Source organism: Apis florea, unplaced genomic scaffold (assembly GCF_048593485.1).
Source record: "Apis florea isolate Af1SG1 unplaced genomic scaffold, ASM4859348v1 contig_3803_pilon, whole genome shotgun sequence".
In the NCBI taxonomy this organism is placed as follows: Eukaryota; Metazoa; Arthropoda; class Insecta; order Hymenoptera; family Apidae; genus Apis; species Apis florea.
In genome coordinates, this window is record NW_028256864.1 from 1,846,881 (window position 1) to 1,865,346 (window position 18,466).

At 31.0% G+C, this 18,466-nt stretch overlaps 1 protein-coding gene across 2 annotated transcripts in view; it reads right to left on the bottom strand.

Moving 5' to 3' along the window:
• Positions 1–18,466, bottom strand: part of Oct-TyrR (Octopamine-Tyramine receptor) — an 89,197-nt gene that overhangs the window by 49,545 nt on the left and 21,186 nt on the right. For both annotated transcript variants that reach the window (XR_015295003.1, XM_012492604.3), the window contains exon 2: positions 1,181–1,365. The gene's annotated coding sequence lies outside the window, so the exon portion shown is untranslated. The remainder of the gene's footprint in view (positions 1–1,180; positions 1,366–18,466) is intronic.

The following is an 18,466-nucleotide window of genomic DNA, read 5'->3' on the forward strand; positions in this document are numbered from 1 at the left end:
GAACTACGAAAACGATATTTTATAGGCTTTAGGGAAGCACGATGATCAATAATAAATTACACAATCGAACCATTATTGGAATTGGAATGGAATTGGAAGCCAACTTTCATAGTGTAACTTAAAATTGAACTCACGCTATTATCGAGTTACTTTAAATAATCGATGGGGATCTATTTGATTAGGAAACATGTTTTTAAGATTTCAAAGTCATCTTGTTTTAGATAAATGATGTTGAGAGAAACATATTGATTCTATTTTTTCATATGTAAAAGAGTTCTTGTATGTTTAAAAATTATCAGTTTAAGAGATATTTCAATTTCAATCTTGTAAAACTTCTCGTATATAGAATATTAATTGTTAGACATATATGAATTAATGTTTCTTTTTTTATAGAGAATAGAGCCGTATTGATTCACTTAAGGAAACAAAGTTGACTTTCGTATGAACTTTACGCATCCACTCATGAAAAAATTAATAACACCTTATTCAACTTTTACAACACCGAGAAAACGAAGATATCGAAATCGGATGAAATATCTTTTTTCCTATTCTCCACATCTCTACTTGATCAATTTTAAATCTAATATTAATCGTGTAAAAGAAACCGATCGATTTTCAACATCATTGATGAAAACATCGAACACATATCTGTATAAAATAACAAGAATAAAATCGATGCGAGATGACTTTGCAATTTTCGTATTTATTTACACAAATCAAACATCTACTCGATACCGTTTAATTTTACTCCATTAAATTTCATTCCATACAGCTTAAAAGCTGTACGGCTGCGTCAAATCCCCTAATATATTTCCTCTGCGCATCGAAACTGTGAATACATTAAAGGAATTGACTGTTCGATCCCCACGCTTCTTGATATTCATGTTATACACACTGTATTAAAAAAAAAATTGGACGAAGGATCGATGAATGAAATCGGTGAAATTGTTGACGGTTCGTCGCGAGCAACTGAAATTTTTAGGATGTGATGAACGGCAATAATAAAATGTCGATAATATGCAGTCGATAAAGGTTAAAGCGAGCGGGATTGTAAATTGAAAGGGAGAGGAGGAGGAGGAGGAGGTTGGAAACGCGGTTTCGAAAGGAATGATTGGCAATTTAATAAAGTTCTTTAGTTTTTCCAGGGGAGGGAAGGATAACCGGGGATGATAACACTCACCGTCAATCCAACGTCACGCTCCCAATAGTCGTCCAGTCTTCTCTGTTCGAGCCCCGAGCCGTCGAGCGCACACCAAGCGTCACATTTTTGGTCGTCTGTTTCCGGTAATCGATCCTTCGATCGATCAATTTTGACGGGTTGTCGAGCCAGAGCGGATCATCAATTCCTATCGTGGACTATGTCGTCTGCGCAGAAAAAGAGAAAGATAGGAAAAAAAAAAAAAGATAATAAGAAGGAGGTGAGACAAGATAATTCTTGAGGAGGGTGTGAAGTTTACGAGGTTTAATCGGCGTTAACGTTTCGTCGATCGAAACGCGAAATCGAATTTCTCTCTCGGAGGGAAGCGAGCAACGTAACGACTCGTGACAACGAATTGGATTTATATTCGTTCTGTCGGACGAAGCAACGAGACAACAGAAAAATTGGCCCAATAAAACTATAAATGACTGGCGGTGATTTATCTTCCGCCGGATCGATTCGCGCCGATTCTAATTCGAATCCAGTTCTGATTCTCTTTCTCTCTCTCTCTCTCTCTCTCTTTCTCTTTCTCTCTCTCTATTATTTAGATTTAGACCATCGATTCGAGCTTTCGTCCGATTCGTATTTATTTTACGATCTCGGGATTGAAATGCTTGTGTATACTTCATAAAACAACGTAAATATGTTAATTTTAAATGTAAACGTATTGATCAATAGATGGATAGATGGATTGAATCATTTATCAGGATGTAAATCTGGTCTTTCTTGTATTCGATGCACATCTCTCGATCGAGATTAAAAATGTTATTGAAGAATAGCGATAGTTTAATTCACTTTCCATGAATGGACAGATGGACAGATGTGTAAATTCATTTTAAAATTAACTTTGTTTATATGCACAGGATATATATAGTAAATATTTTGTGTAAGAATAAGAAAGTATTATTTAATCTCAATTGTTTTACTTTTATTATAGATTTTGGATTAGATTTTGTTTATTTAAATGTAATTGTAAAATGTTATAAATTTGTTCTTTTTGTAGAGGAAAAGGAGATAATGTTGAAAATGCTGGTAAATTGGAAATCTTCGATGAAATCAATATTAAAGTGATATCTGTAATTTAATATTGGAATATATTGTTTAGCAAAATGAAAAAGATATAATTCAAACATTATATTCAGTCTTTTAAACATTTTCGTGAAATCTTAATTCTTTATATATATATCATTAGTTAAGATAGTTTGTAATAATAAATTTCACAAAAATTTTTGATACAAAAAAATTTGTAACATTACATTTACTATTGCTTACATTTATATTAGTAATGTCATAGTTCGTACTTCGTAAGAAAAATAATAATAATATCAAGTTTATTAAACAGATATTTGTAATTAAATGTTTTTCTTTTTATACGTATGTGAAAAGGAAATCAAATTAAAATCAAATTTAAATCATTTAAATGCATTAATTTTGAAATAACAATAAAAAAACTAGGGCTTCATTACGACTTTTTCCTGTATACTACACAATTTTACTCTTTAGCTTTATTCGGTATTTAATTAGATCACGAAAAGTGGACTTGCTCCACTTTCAAAATAAACGAACGTTCAATGCCAATTAAAGAATTTAATATTGATAAAAGAATATTGATATCTTAAAATATAATAAGGAAATTATTTACAAGTAAAAAGTTCATGCCAAATTATAATAAATTTTTCATTTTCTTTAAATTTTTACCAGAAATGGATTTATTCTATTTTCATAATAAAGTATAGTTCGATTCGTAAATTTACTTTTTTAATATCACAGTTATAAACTTGATATCTTTTTCTTTTACACAATTAATTCTTATCGTACAATCTTATAAAATTCTAAAAAATAAAAGTATTTATAACTAAGTTATGATAAATTTATAACTATGATAAACTAAGATATGATAAAGTACGCTTCTTTTTGAATTTTTATTTATGTTCTAGATTAAATTTATGTTTTAAGCCAAAAGTATCTTGATATAATAATATATATGTAATTATAATATTTACGTTTTTTTAATAATATTGTTATTTACGAATTATTATTAAATACAAATAATTATTTTTATTTATATAATATCATTGTATTGCAATCATATTTCTGAAACGTATTGTTGTTTTAAGTATCTGTATAAATACTTGAAATAAATTTCAAACCGTTACAACTTATGAAACTGTTGATCAATCAGGATTGTTTAAAGCCTAACGAGCTCCTCTTACATTAATTAATCCTGCTTGATCAGTAACCGACTAACATGAATCTGAATACTACTTGATTACCAAGTATAGACTAACTGATTGCTTCCAACTCTGATTGCTAACCGAATTCCTAATACTGATTTCAATCCTTAACTTTAGTTTTCATTAACAATTAATCATTATCTTTTGATCATAAATCTGATTACTTATTATCTTGTATCTTATTATAAAATTATTTATACATTTTATACACAATCACATTTCTTCTTTTTCCTTCTATTTTTCTTACATGAATAAAAAATGGAAGGACAATTAAACGTGACAATATTACAATATTCGTTTAAAAGTTTGCTTAAAAATGATAAATTGATTTACCATTATTATTTATAGTGAAAAATGATTCATACAGTTGGATGGATTAATTTTTTTGTAGACTTAGTAAAGCATATGTAAAAATCAAATATATTTTTTGAATGTATTAATCAATGTATCTTAACATTTCATCGTATTTAATTCATTAATTTATATCCAAAAATCATTCCATTGCTATAAAATCATTTTCTTATAAATTATAGATGGAATAGATATTTACATACTACAGAAAACTAATAATAAAATGTGCTTTTTATGATCAATTAACATGATATCATGAAAAATGAGTTTGTATTAAAAGAAATATTGAAATATTAAATTAAAATTATGAAATACTTCTCTTTAATATATTTTCTTCGTTAAATTTATCTTATTCTACAATCGAGAATTATAGATTTAGAGAAATCACAAATTATTTAGAAATTGCAATTTAAAAAGGGAGAGACATTGCCTCGAAATATTAAAAAGAAAATAAAAATTGTTGCAAACAAAAGAATTTCTTTCTATCTCTTAATTCATTTCTACTACTATCTACTATCTACTATCTTAATACCCTTTCATAACAACTGACATACAGATAGATAATTGCTTCTCTTTCTCTTTCAAATTAGATTTTCCTCTTCTTGATATCATCCAACCGTACATAAAACCGACATATTCTTCGATAATAAATCAAGATGATTTCCACAATAATATACAAGGTGTTCTAAAAAAAAGCCTTAATAAACACAAATCGAAATCTCGACAATTTTCAAGATATAATCATTTTTTGTTTTATATCAGCATCATGATTGAATGACTTCTTCCACTTGGACCTCTTTCGAAAATTCTTTTTCGAATTATTTGCGTGCTGCGTCCAATTTCGATAAAATATCCGTGAAAAATTGCCACCAAGATATGTACATCGAATGCGAGAATAATCAATGAACAATCAATCAATCATCGATTTAAACACGAAAACAAAAAAATAAACAATCGAGTTTTCGATTTGTTACATTTTTCTTTTCACCACCCTGTATAAATCTGGTCGAGTGATCGGTATCTCAACTTGAGAAAACTTTCAACTGTAATATAAACGCCATAATCTATAAACGTATATATGTTTTCTCCGGGACATCGATTAACGGGTCTCGTTTCGCAGGGTCAAGTTTAGCGATCCTGTTCGGATTAAACGTGGCAGCTTCGTCGGTCGGAAACGCGTTACCAGGGTGAAAGGGTGGTGTTTCACCGGGGCGCGTTTCAACGCCAGCGGTTCGGAAATTTCGTTTCACCTTCGATGCAAACGAACAGGATTTCGCAGCCGACGGTAAGGGAAAATTTAATTCGGGTCTTAACCCAGTTCCGGAAGAATGCGCACCCGAGAAGGACCCGAAACGAGCGTCGATACGCTTTTGCATTCGACACCGTATCGAAGCAGCTCGAATCAACGAAATGAATACATACATCGAGGGAGAGATTCTTGCGATGTCCGATCTCCCTTTTTGAGGAGAGAAGGGACCTCGTGTTAACCCCTTTGAGATTGCTAATAAAGATTGGGAGTTCAAGTTGAGAAACAATTTAAAAGAAAGGATCTAATAGCTCGAAGATTCTATCAATTCAAGGTGCAAAGTTGAGTTTTCTGATTTTTCTTCAATTTTTGTTCCTCGATGAGGCACGTAATATCGATAATATCGTTAAAATATCGATAACAGATGAAAATAATTATAAGAATTAATAGAAATAGCTTAAGTAAAATTTATTTTTATTGCAACTTGTTACAAATAAGAAGAACGTAGAAACTCTTAACTGATAATAATCAATAATCACAATTCTACACGCAAGGAATCATCTGATTATATATATCTCTCCAAATTTAAGAAAAATTCCTCGAGTTGAGTCGAAGAGGAAATACACAAAAGTGCATAAAAGTACGTATTCCGAAGAAAACGGATCTGCGATTTCATAATAAATTTTTACGAGTGTAGAAAATTGTCAATTGGAAAATGTCGTCTCGAGATTACGTTTCCATGCCGAAATATTCTAAGAAATATAGAATCCCAAAGGTCCTCCAAGTACTCTAAGTTTCTCTTAAAAACGACACTCTCGCAACTCCACTTTACATCCTTTTATTAAATGTCTTAACAATTCTCTTCCCACGCGATACTTGGAGGAGTAACATTGGAAGAATTAACGAGGATCCCTCGGGTAATCTTTGGCGAGACTGCTATACATATTGTACAATTAATACTATTGTGCAATAGCTTAGAATCCCTAATTATTTTCACAGTCGTGAAAGCTATCCAAGTTGGCGGGAGGGGATCTCTGCACAAGTCTGTAAGCACTCACTTGTTTCGAGAACAGCGATGCGGCCGGAAATGAAGATCTCCACTGTTGTTAAGTTTACCCTACTAGCGGAAGGAAAGTAAATAGAGCGATTGTTTGGGATTGAAGATTATCTTTAATGTGTAAGTTGCGATTGATGATAAAATTTAAATCTTCATATGCATTTATCATCGACTTTTCGAATATCAGAATGAGCGTTGGGAAGTTTCGAAGATCTGTTTGTTAGCGTTTTAATATAGAATCATAATAGAATTATAAATTTTTACAATTTTAGATAATAATTATTCTAATTATTTTTGCATTTATTTAAAAATAATGTTTTTTTGAAGCAAATTAAAGAAAATAAAGAGAATGGTTATTAAGTAATTATTTATTAATCCATTATTGTGCACAAAAATAACTACCGTGAAAAGTAACTGACTTTAAATGAATAGAGAATATCTAATGAGGTAGATATTTGAAGTTTCAAAACTATTTAAAATTCTATTTAAAAATAGATTCTCTTTTTTTTGTTTTTTTTCACTTTTGAATTCATAAAGGTTTCTGTCGTGATGAGCTTTTAGTGAAAATAAAAAGCCCCTTCCCTTTGAAATACTTTTAAAAAATTCGAAACCAATCTGTTAACCCTCTCAAGAGAGATTTGAACAAACCTTAAGAATAATTGTACATTTTTCATATTTTAAATTATCACGATAAATTAACCACGAAAAATCGAAAACGCATCATATTTTTTTTTACATTTGACATCAAAAATTTCGATGATAAATTATTCCAAAATTCTTTGAAACTTTATTATACTGTCAAAATCAATTAATCTACTTGCGATTTACTTGATCCCACGATTAATCGTAGCTGAAGGTTTGACTGCAAAAGTCGATAAAGCTAAAGATTCGAAAAACACGAGGGAATCTGCCCGATAACTTATTCGTTAACCTTACAAAATTACTTCATAAATATTCGATATTGTTCGAAATCCCATAAAGTTTCCAACTTTAGAAGAATTTTTACGATTACTCGATTAAACTGTCGAATTATTCCCTAATTTTATCGCCACCACACGTGTAATTATAATCGCAAAATATCGATAAACCTTTTTGCTCGATATGATTTCTATTTACCACCATCTGTTAATTAATACGAAGTGTTAATTAATACGTACCCCCATCGATATCGATCGGGTAAATGGCGGGGTAATATAATTTCTCAGTTGCATTAAACTCGGTTTACATATTCGATCACTAACACGGAAATACCACAATGGAGGAAAACGTTTATGTATTATTTACACGTTTACTACAACCGTTGGCTGGTTGGAAAGTTGGTTACGCTGCAACGACGCGATAAATTAGCAGGAACGAGAGCACAAACGGAATATTGTTTATTCATCCCGTCCACGGCCATTAACGATAATTTTTCCATATTAATTCCTATAATATCGAAATCGTATCGACAACGTTGGATAAGAGGCGAGAATAAAACATTGTAAATAAAATTTATAACCCGAATCGTTATATAACTCGGTCCCAATCATCGCAATCATTCACGTTTGGTAAACGGTATCGAGTGATTGACGTTATTGCCATTTTTCGGATGGTGCAAACACGTTTTCGGGAAAATTTTCGAATTCGTAAAATCGTTGTTGTATCCTCGTTGTGTAATCGTCGTGTGTCGATCGTGATAACCCGCAAATTGAACTGCAATCCTCTCTCTCTCTCTCTCTCTCTCGTAAATGTCTTGAAAGCTCTCATTCTACTTTTGTCCCGTTCATTTCTTCACCCATCATTTTACATTAACGAACCAGGTGGAGAATTACGAGGCAAAGCCTCCGCCTGTCGTCAAAGAAAATTTCCATTCCGATTTTTCTTCCGCCTTGTTAAACCCTTGCAAATCGTCGAGATCGAATAAAGCACTTCCCTGACGAACGTCGAACTGGATTTTTCCTTCGCGAATCACATTAAACAATATTCCTTTTGATATTTCAGGTACCATTAAAACGTTCGGTACATTTCACGCAATTTCCTACGGCAAAGGGGAACTGGTTCAATGCTAGGTGTTTCCTCGACCACGACGGATGAAAAGCCTTCGTCTAAGTTTTTCAAATCCTCCTTTGCCGACATTTTTGTCTGAAAATCCGCCCCGCTAAAAGTTCCAAGACGTTCCTCTCATTTCGAAATTCCCTTTGATAACCGAAATGTCAAACACCAACTTAATGAGCCGAGTCGAGCCCGCCACTTTGTTTTTCGCCACAAAGAAAACGGAACGCCCCCTCCGACGAGGCCGGTCTCGGCTCGAATCGATCATCGAAAAAAATAGGGGGACACATCCGATTCCCCGATAGGGATCGAAACAAAATTCGAAATTTAATTAACCTTTTGTCTGTGGAAACTCTGTTAAATGTTTTTTTTTTTTTTTTTTTCTCTTATTCGTGAATTTAACGAGGCAAAAGGTTTCAATGGTGTGGAAAAACAGTTGGCAGTAACATAATAAAGTATAATTAACTAAAACGAACGAGAAACAAAACTCTCACGTTTATTATATTAATCGTGAAATTTTAAAGCGAGTCATTTCGCAAAACGATCCGCTTCCAAGACGATAGCTGTGAATTATTACCACGCAATGTTTGATAACAAGTTACAAATTTGGTGATATTTCTTAATTTTCTTTTTTTTTTTTTGCATTAATATTTATAAAAGAATTTTATTAATTTTTGTTCTTGTTTTTTGTTCATTATTTTTTTTCTGGAAAAATTGTTGAGAAATGAGAGAAATATCAATTAAAATGAAATATATGAAATTGTATAAGATAAGACAGATTATTCTAATTTTCTCTTCCTAATTTTTCATAACACAACATAGCTTTTTATACAAATGTCATCATTTCATTAGTCTCTGATTAGATAACCACTAGCTGGTAGAACGTAAATAGATAAATTATATTGTTTCGCAAAATACGTGACTCACATTAATATTCACGCATCGTGAAGCGAAAGAAATTTTTTCTTTTTACATTTTTTTCACAACAGTTTATCGAATTAATTGTTTTTTTTACTATTTATACAGTTGGCAAATTTTAATGCACATAAATTTTTGCACTAAGTGGTGAATTAAATAATGGCAAAAAGTGTGGCAAAAAATATTTACATACGCACGATGAAAACGTTATGTAAATATTATATTTATGCTTATACCACGTTTATTTATTGTTATTTGAGAATAAAATTAAAAACAAAAAAATTTGCGAACATTAATTACGATTTGTCGTAATATTTTCAACGAATATTTCTTTTTTTTTTTTTTTTTTTTTTTCATTTTTAAATCTAATCCTAAGCTTAATCTAATTTAAGCTTTATCTTAGAAATTATATTAATTTAATTACTTCTGCGTTTCTCTTTTTAATTTTTAAAAAAATAATGTTTTTATCTATAATTGGCATAAGATTTTATCCCATTCTTAAAACGAAACACGGATTTAAAATTACGCTCGTTGAGCATATACCCTCCTGCAATTCATAATCGATTAAAAATATCGAAATCAACTGATCGTGCGAAATCTGGTCGACGAATTTAAAACTGGAGGATTTCACGTGCGAATAAACCAAAATACTCTTAATTTCTTCCAATAACGCATATAATTCAACATGAGCATGAAAACAAGAATGATTCCACTCTCGCCGTGACACGTTTCGACACCTCGAAAACATTTCTTTTTTTTCAACTCTACGTTTCCCCTTTTCACGAGAGTTTGCACGAAAAATAGAGAGAGAGAGAGAGAGAGAGAGAGAGAAAGGTGAAACGAAGAACTCGTTTTCACACCTCACTGTTAATACTGCGCATCTATTATGAAGTCAGTAAGCAAACCTTGCACCTTTGCAACAATTAGCGTCACAATTTTCCAACGACATTAATAACAATGCAATTACAGCTCCGTTTTCATCACCGAATGCAATAACTCTTGTATTCAAACTCTATTAGAAGAAATTACAAACAGCACCGGTGATAAATTTGCCGAGAAAAGCCCCATGCGTTATTCGCTTTGAGCATGGAACATTGTGAAGGGCCGATAAAAAGACGATATAAATGTGGCAATTTTTATCATTCACGAGAAAGAAATGGATTTAAATAGATTCGATTACTTGAATTCCAATTCAACTTCTTTCTTTTTAGAATCACTTGTTATTTCATCTAATCTATTTACGATGTGTAATATAATTGAATATGCTTGATATGTAAATAAATAGACAATTAATTCATTAAGCATCGAGTAATTATTATACTTGCGAAAATAGTTTTCAAATTATCATCAGATAATATAAGATTCGATAAATATTACAGCAATATTTATCTTTTATTCTACAAATATATTTGGTAATTTTATCTTATTAGGAACTCGTTCTAATAAGCATTTTAAAATAATATATTTCCACGAAACTTTTATTAAAAGATTTTAAATTTATCTATCCCACGAGAATACCTTTCAACAAAAATTCCACGAAATCACATATTCTCTTAACACCTGGATAAATTCGAACCTGGAAAAATTTATTAATAAAAACAAAAGAGAATCGTTTGTTTCTGACTATTTTAAAGAAAATATTTCCATATAAAATTCTATAATACTTCCAAGAAATTAGAACGGCTCATATAACATATTTTATCCTCCAAATTCACGTTAACTAAATTTTACCTAAATTCCTAAAAAACTATCATCTTCCTTCCAAGCTTTGAAAACTGGAATCTGCATAAGTTATTCACACCGAACTCGTGCACAGTTCATCGTTTTTACACCATCACGATTCCCGATGATTCGATTTATACGGGGGGGAAAAAAGGGACGTACGGAGGGTAAAAACCTGTGGACGATGCGGAGGGTGTATTTAAGCCACGCGACATTGAGCGTGGGAGTGTTGCTGGCAAGCTTCCACCGGAAAATGAAATTCTCGGAGTTCGCCGATATTGAACGAACCACCCCTCTAATGGGAAGTAGAGGAAGCCGAAAAGGAATCGCGACCTATCCTCTTCAAAAGTGTTTCTGCAACGCGCCATTTGTCAATTCTGTAAATCGATCGAACATCTTTTGTTCTATTAAATAATTGTCCGACTCCGTCTATGGTTACTTCAAGCACACGGATTGTTTTATTTTTTTTTTTTAAAATCGCCTTTTTGTTAGTCAATACGAATTGTATCGAAGAATTAATCGTTAAAAGAGAACATCCATTATATGTATCTGTTAAATAATAAATATAATATTGTTAAATATCTCAAATATTTTTTTGGTGTATATTTTAAATAATACACGATATTTCCCGCGTATTAGTTGAATATTTGAAAACTAGGGCGGAATAAAACGTAGGAGTAAAATTCCTTTTTGCTATTCATTCGAACTTCTGAATAAAAATTTTTGTAATATTCGAGCTGTTAAAATCTAAATCTGATTAATAAATTTATATTTGGACGGTGAATAATTTAAAAAATTATTGTTTTTATAAATTTAATTTTCACTCCGGCGAATAAAACGTTTCTATTACGTGAAAATAATTTTGGATAAGAAAATTTGAATTAGATTTGAAATTTGATTGGATTAAAGAAAATATAATCTAAAATGTCAAAATGAATTTTAACGAAATAAGAGAAGAAATAATCTTTTCCACGAAAATCTGAAAGATTAAATTTCACAATAGAGAATGATCATACAACAATTTCTTCGTTCCATTAAACACCACAATTTTGCATAAAAATCCACAATCTGCTGATAACTTAAGCCGCCATAATATCTCGATTAAAATCGTATTAAAAGTTCCACGAGTTCTTCTCACTTCCGTTCGAAATAAAGGACAACGCACCCTTACCAGGCCATGCCAAGTCCCAAGAGTGACCTGACTTAATTTAATTTTCTTCTGTTATCAACTTGATAAAAAAAAAAAAAGAAAACCGAAATTCTTGAATTCCGAATTCGAAAAAAGAGAAAATTCTACGAAACGAACGAAATAATAAACGGCGTGCACGGTGAAAAGAGGCGAAAAAACACGGTAAATAAGAATGGTGGAAGAGGGGCGAGCGTCGCATTTATTATTTACTTCGTAAAACGGATGTGGAAAGCGGAGGCTGAGACGTTCATTTACGAGGTCCCGAGATACGACTTCCTTTTCTCCGCCTCTGCAGCGCGAGGAAAAAGTTAAGGAGCCGAATACCACGGATAGACAGGCAGCAGGATAGGAAGGGAGCAAGGATACTTCCAATCAGGAGTCTGGATTCAGCCGTAGGATTTTGTTAAAGGAGTTTGTGAGCGAAAACCGGGATACGTCGTCGAATATCGAAAAATCTGTAAACAACTCTGTAAGTTCTCTCTTTGAGCGAGCGTCAACGCCCTCGACGTGCGTGATCTTACGCGGGAAACAGGGACTCGGTTTTATCGTGATAAAACAGTCTATCATTAGAGGATATCTCGAGATTTCGTGGCTAAGCTGGCGATGTCGCGTTAAGCGGATCAAGAGGATATCGATTTTTAGCCTCTGCCAAGCCCGGGGATATGTGGCGAATGATAAATTTCTCTTGAGGGGAAAACAGAGAGAAAAAAACTTGTTAAAAATAATGAAACTGATCTTCGCGATTTACGTCACGTTGTTTATGCGAAAGAAGGATGAAAAAGAATATTACATACACGTGTCTTCCCGCTTGTATAATAGCCCAAGGAATGAAGATTCGAACACGCTTTGTATCTCTCTTATCTCCTCCCATTATCCGCATCATCGTGACTTCTTGTTTCAATATATATATTTTTGGCACGAGATACCATAATGACGCAATTTAATCGACGAATTTTCCTTATCTTAGTAAATAAAAAGTGTGAATAATAATGCGAATTGTATTCATGTATACTGATTTAAATTCAAACAGTTGTAATTGTTCGTAATTGTATTTGATTAATAAAATTTGATAATGAATTGTATGAATTTGATTAAAACTTACATATTTCAATATACATGTCTGTACAGAAATGTATCTCGTTAATGTACATACATCAATGTATAATATAATACATGCATTATGTGGATCTACTCGTGGAAAAATTCTTTAAAAAGGAAAATAAACGTGAAAGTTAAGATAGAAAAATGTCAATCAAAGCTTACTGACTTATTTTTCGTTGAACGAAATAGAATAAGATCGTTCTGTTAAATTGTCGTCGTATTTTGTTCTCGCCTCGTTTCGTCCAACGCAAACTTAAATTACTTATAACTTAATAAATAAGCCTCGACCGACATTTTTGTATTGCAACTTTTGCATTTGATCTGAATGATCTGAATCCTATATAGAATATACTCACCAAAGATATTCTATGAATATATTAACATATGTTATATTATAATCTTATGTAACATGGAAGCATACTCGTATCACGTATTACATAGACCGTTGAATCCATTTGATTATTATATTATCATAGTATCAAAGTAAAACAAAAAATTGGTATTAATTTAAAAAAAAATCATGACATTATCATTGTAAATTTTGAAAATAAAAAAATTGTCATTTTACTTCCTAATCAGTAGAAAAAATGTTGGGAATATAATATTTAAAATATTACTACAATATTTAACATAACTAAAAATAAAGCAGAAAAGAAATCACTTATATTTACAGATAAACTCTATGGAGAGAACTAAAATTAGCAAAGCATTCTTTCATTATGTTGTATCTGGTTACACATTATTTCTAAATCGATTCTTTAAGAATCATGCGCTGTCAAAGGATAAGTAATTGAAGGCACGAGAGCCAATTGTCAGGCCTAGAGAAAATTTCTCAAAAGTTGGAATATTGTTTTTAAGAAAACTGATTAATCAAAAGATCTTGGAGAGAGACTCTCGACTCTCAACTAAGAAACTGATTCCTGCAGTAGAAGAAAACGAAGTTCAGACAAAGATTCAACTTGAGTTCAATTCAGTAATTCAGTTTAGTAAAGTTATGCGGCCATACGGCAAAGTCCACTCATTGTTGATTTAGTATAGTCTCGATAGGGAGACATAGTCGATAATTCGGTTAGTCTCGTTCGAGAGACTCAGAATCAATTAATTCCAATCAATCAGAATCAGAATTGGGTATCCTTGCAATACTAGACGATGTGTAGCGTGCAATCTCGAATAGCTTCAACTGTCTTGTAATTTTAATATTATTTAAGTCTCGTATGCAATAAATAGGATATTTCAGGTTCACTAATAAATCGTATAGATAAAGATAAAATTGAAATATCATATAACACAAAGTCAAAAAATATGTTGTAAAAATATTTTCTTTATAAAATTCTATATTTCGTTTTTAATTTCATTTCTATTCTATTTCAACTCAAATTTTTGTATAAATATAAAAAAAATACTACAAATTGATATAAAATATCATATATTTACATTTAATTAATAAATATATACACGTTATGATAATATCGTATAAATATCTTTTACAATCATAAATATTTTCATTTCAAAGTGTAACCTTCCTTTCAATATTTGTATTATTTATTAAACACCTAATATATCTTGTATCGATATATTATTGATTTACTGTAAATTTAATTGAAAGGAAATTAGAATCAATAGATGTATTTACTACAATGAATCAATATACAAATAAAAAAAAAATCTCTATATCTTCTATCAACGAATAGCACAAACGTTTACACATCTTACTCTGTATAATAGGACATCGATTATTCAAAGTAATTAATGTACGTTATTAGATAGGTAAATACGTATAATCTATTCGTATTATCTAAATGGATATATGTTCGTACTATATTAAGATAACTAAATAATCGATATTCTAGAATTTGGATAATCGATGTTCTACAATATAGAACAAGAGAACAAAGTGTATCATCGTATTTTTGGTAGCATAACTTTTCAATAAGAAGAATTTATGGACTTCTAGTCACAGAAAAACCTATCATCATAAGTTTGTACGAAAAAACATGTACAAATCATCCTCTTTGTCACATCTATCTACCATTGAAAAAAAGGTAAATGCGAAACATTTTCGTAGAGTTTGAATAGAAATTAATTAACGTTAAAAAAAAAAAATAGAAAAATGAACAGAAGAAGCTATATTGATTATAGATAGAATAGACATGAGAAAGCATTGGTGTCATTTCAACGGGGGTTAAATTCAGTCAACCATTTGCCATTCGAGCATCGTCCCCGAAACGCGCAATCGTTTCCCACGTGGGCTCGCAACTCTCTCGAGACTCGTTCCTCAAACATATTTGCTCGAAAATGTACACACAAGGCGGATATCGACGGATACGAATGCGCAACATAGTTTGGCGAAATGCGGGCCGGAGACAGAGAGGAGGACACAAATATCCCGGAATATTTTCATTGGAAAATACAGTGGAAAGTAGACACATTTTGCGTGTGCGGAATCCGTGGAAACATGGGAATGACGCATTCTAAATCTTATTATCCAGTGTGCTCCTTTCTTCCCATCCTTTCGTTCCGATCGATTTAGACGTTTCGACGATAAACACGGTTAACCTTGCTACCGTGTTCGATATCGATTTTCTATATAATGCATCGACAATTTCAATCGTTGAAAATGTAAAGAAGGAGCATGATTTATGGAACGAATTTAAATAAGAAATGGCCCACGTATTGCTCGTACGGATATCAAACAGTTAGGATTAAGGTGAGGATCGTTTCGAAATTGTCGAAATTTCTATACAGGAGAATGATTTTCCGACTTATTCGTTTTGTCGTTTTTGAGAGAGATCGTAAAAATTGCGCTTATTAAGTTTAATCGAAAATTATATCACATTTTCTTAAAATTAAAATGCTGACAATTTTAATAATCAATTCTATAAACTCTTTCAAGATATTATTTGTATTATCGCACTTTGTAAATGTTTTGGCAACGATGTTAACTCGTTTACCCGAGTTTCCTCTATAAATTATAATTGAAAATCTTGTAACAAAAGAGACATGACAAATTCAGACCACTTTTGAATTATTACGCGTGATATAACAAAATATTATGCATTGTTTGGTGAAAGTTTTAGTTTGCTGATCAAATAAACTGATAAAATTTATTGCAAATGTATATTTATGTTCTCCGTATAATATGTATTGTGCAATAGAATAACACAGAATAATTAACTATTTTTTTGTCTACTGTCAATGTTTTGTTTTCATTTTTTTATTGATAAAGCAATAAATCAATGAATTACGCGCCTTTATACAAAATATACTCCAAACTTTACTTATCGACTCAATAATTATTATCTATAATATAGATACAGGCGTTATATTTATAATATAATTACTATCTGTATAAATATATTTTATAAAAAAATCTTTTCTAATTTATCATTATTATCATCTTCTTTCTACAATTTCTATTTATTTCTATAAAAAAAAACGGTATGCATTTGTGGCGAACCAAAAGAACGAGCTATGGTTATGAAAGAAAGGATGATCAGTGACTTTTTGGCAAATACTTTTCTATTTCGTCTGTCGAAATTCGCGGGAGAAGGATATACCACGAATCTGTCGATACAATTTCTCAGTCTGGCGGAGCAATTTTTCGTCCGATCGAGCATGCAACTAAAGAAAACAGACGGCGATTGTTTTCTCGTAGTTTCTTCGACGAAGGTCTGTAAAATAATCGGACAACCATTTCACCGTTCACTCAGACTTTTTCCAATGTCGTCCTACTTCAAAATTTGCGAGATGTTCGTATTTTTTTTCCCCCCCTCCTCCTCCCCCTCCCCCAATAATTTTATTCTCGAATAGCCGTGCAAGTAACGCAGCTTTCGCTTAGTTTATATTCATGGAATGAGGTAATGGTGTTCACGATCTTTATAAAAGCAGCATTGCTGCTTCGTTAGTTACGAAACGGCATTTACGAGCCACCGGAGAGGCTGAGAAATGACTTCTTAAAAGGCAACAGAGAAGGCTCGACCGTTGAAGTAGAAATTTCAACGAGAGGAAAAATTCAACTTTCATACGAGGGTATAATTCCGTTAAATGTATTTTGATACGAGAGATTACAATTGTAATCAAATTGTTTTTCTTTTTTAAAGAAAAGCAAGTTGTTGATAAGTCGAGCAATTAAGAATTTATCTAGATTATTATCCATATAATCCTCACAGACTTAAAATACGTTTCAAAATATTATAAAAGATATTATCAATAACGATTGTAAAGAAATGATCGAAAGCAATTAATTTGTCTGCTGTTGTTTTTTTTTTTTTCCGTTTTGGATGATTCGTGATAGGAATTAGAATAGGAATGAGAAGTATTTAACAAGCAGTGATTAATGATCATGTTAAATCTTTTCAGTAATTATCGCAGATATATTGCTGTCAAAAAAATTATGAAAGTTAGAAATGACTTAATGTTATATTATCTGTTTAAATAAATAATATAATGTTTTTTGAAGATCTGGTCACAAAAGAGGAAAGATCTTATAGTCAAACAGGAATATTTAATTATATCATAATATTTATTTTCACACAGTATGGAACAAAATAATTATCTTGCAATTTAAAGAGAAAGAAATATTTTTTATCGATTATGGAACTTTAATGTTCAGAAAATAATTATTAAGATCAATATTTATTTTTCAAACTTCAATTTGATTATAAAACAATGTTTAATTTATTGAATTTAATTTATAAAGAGATAATGTTTCTATAATTCTAATTATTCAAATAAAGAATTCACATATTTATATTATACTCTGATATGAAGAGATTTTAATATAAATCTATTTTGAACTATTGTTAACACTGTAAAATACTAAACAATAATAAATAAGAAAATATTATTGAATGATATAATTCTATACAACGTCATTTCGTCTGATTGTAGAATTGGAAAAAATTTTTCTAAATAGAGCCACGGATTGAAGCAGAAATTTTAAAGTCAAGATAGTGCTTCGAAAGTTGATGGAAATGCAAGGTTTAAATTAGAGGAACATTTCTCGCGAGCTGTTGATGAGAGTATTACATTTCCTTAAAAAAATATTTTCTTACAACCTCATTAATGTTACGCGTAATTTTAAAAGAAAAATTTTCTTAACTCGAAAATCTAGATTCATTTTGAAAATAAATACTTTCATTTTTTTCAAAATTCAACGATTTACAATTGAAATAAAAAATAGAATTACCTACAACAAAGAAGGAAATTTATTTTGTATAAAACAAATCTTCTGCTGTATAAAGCATTATTCTTAAAAATTTATAATTACGATATTAAAAAAAAGAAAAAAAGAAATTCGCGTTATGCGTTAATAGAGTAAATAAGTTTATTCGTTCATTAAATTAGCAAATAGTCCGATAATTTATACGCGGATAAAAATAATATAAGTTAGAGACCGCAAAGAGAGAGAGAGAGATCG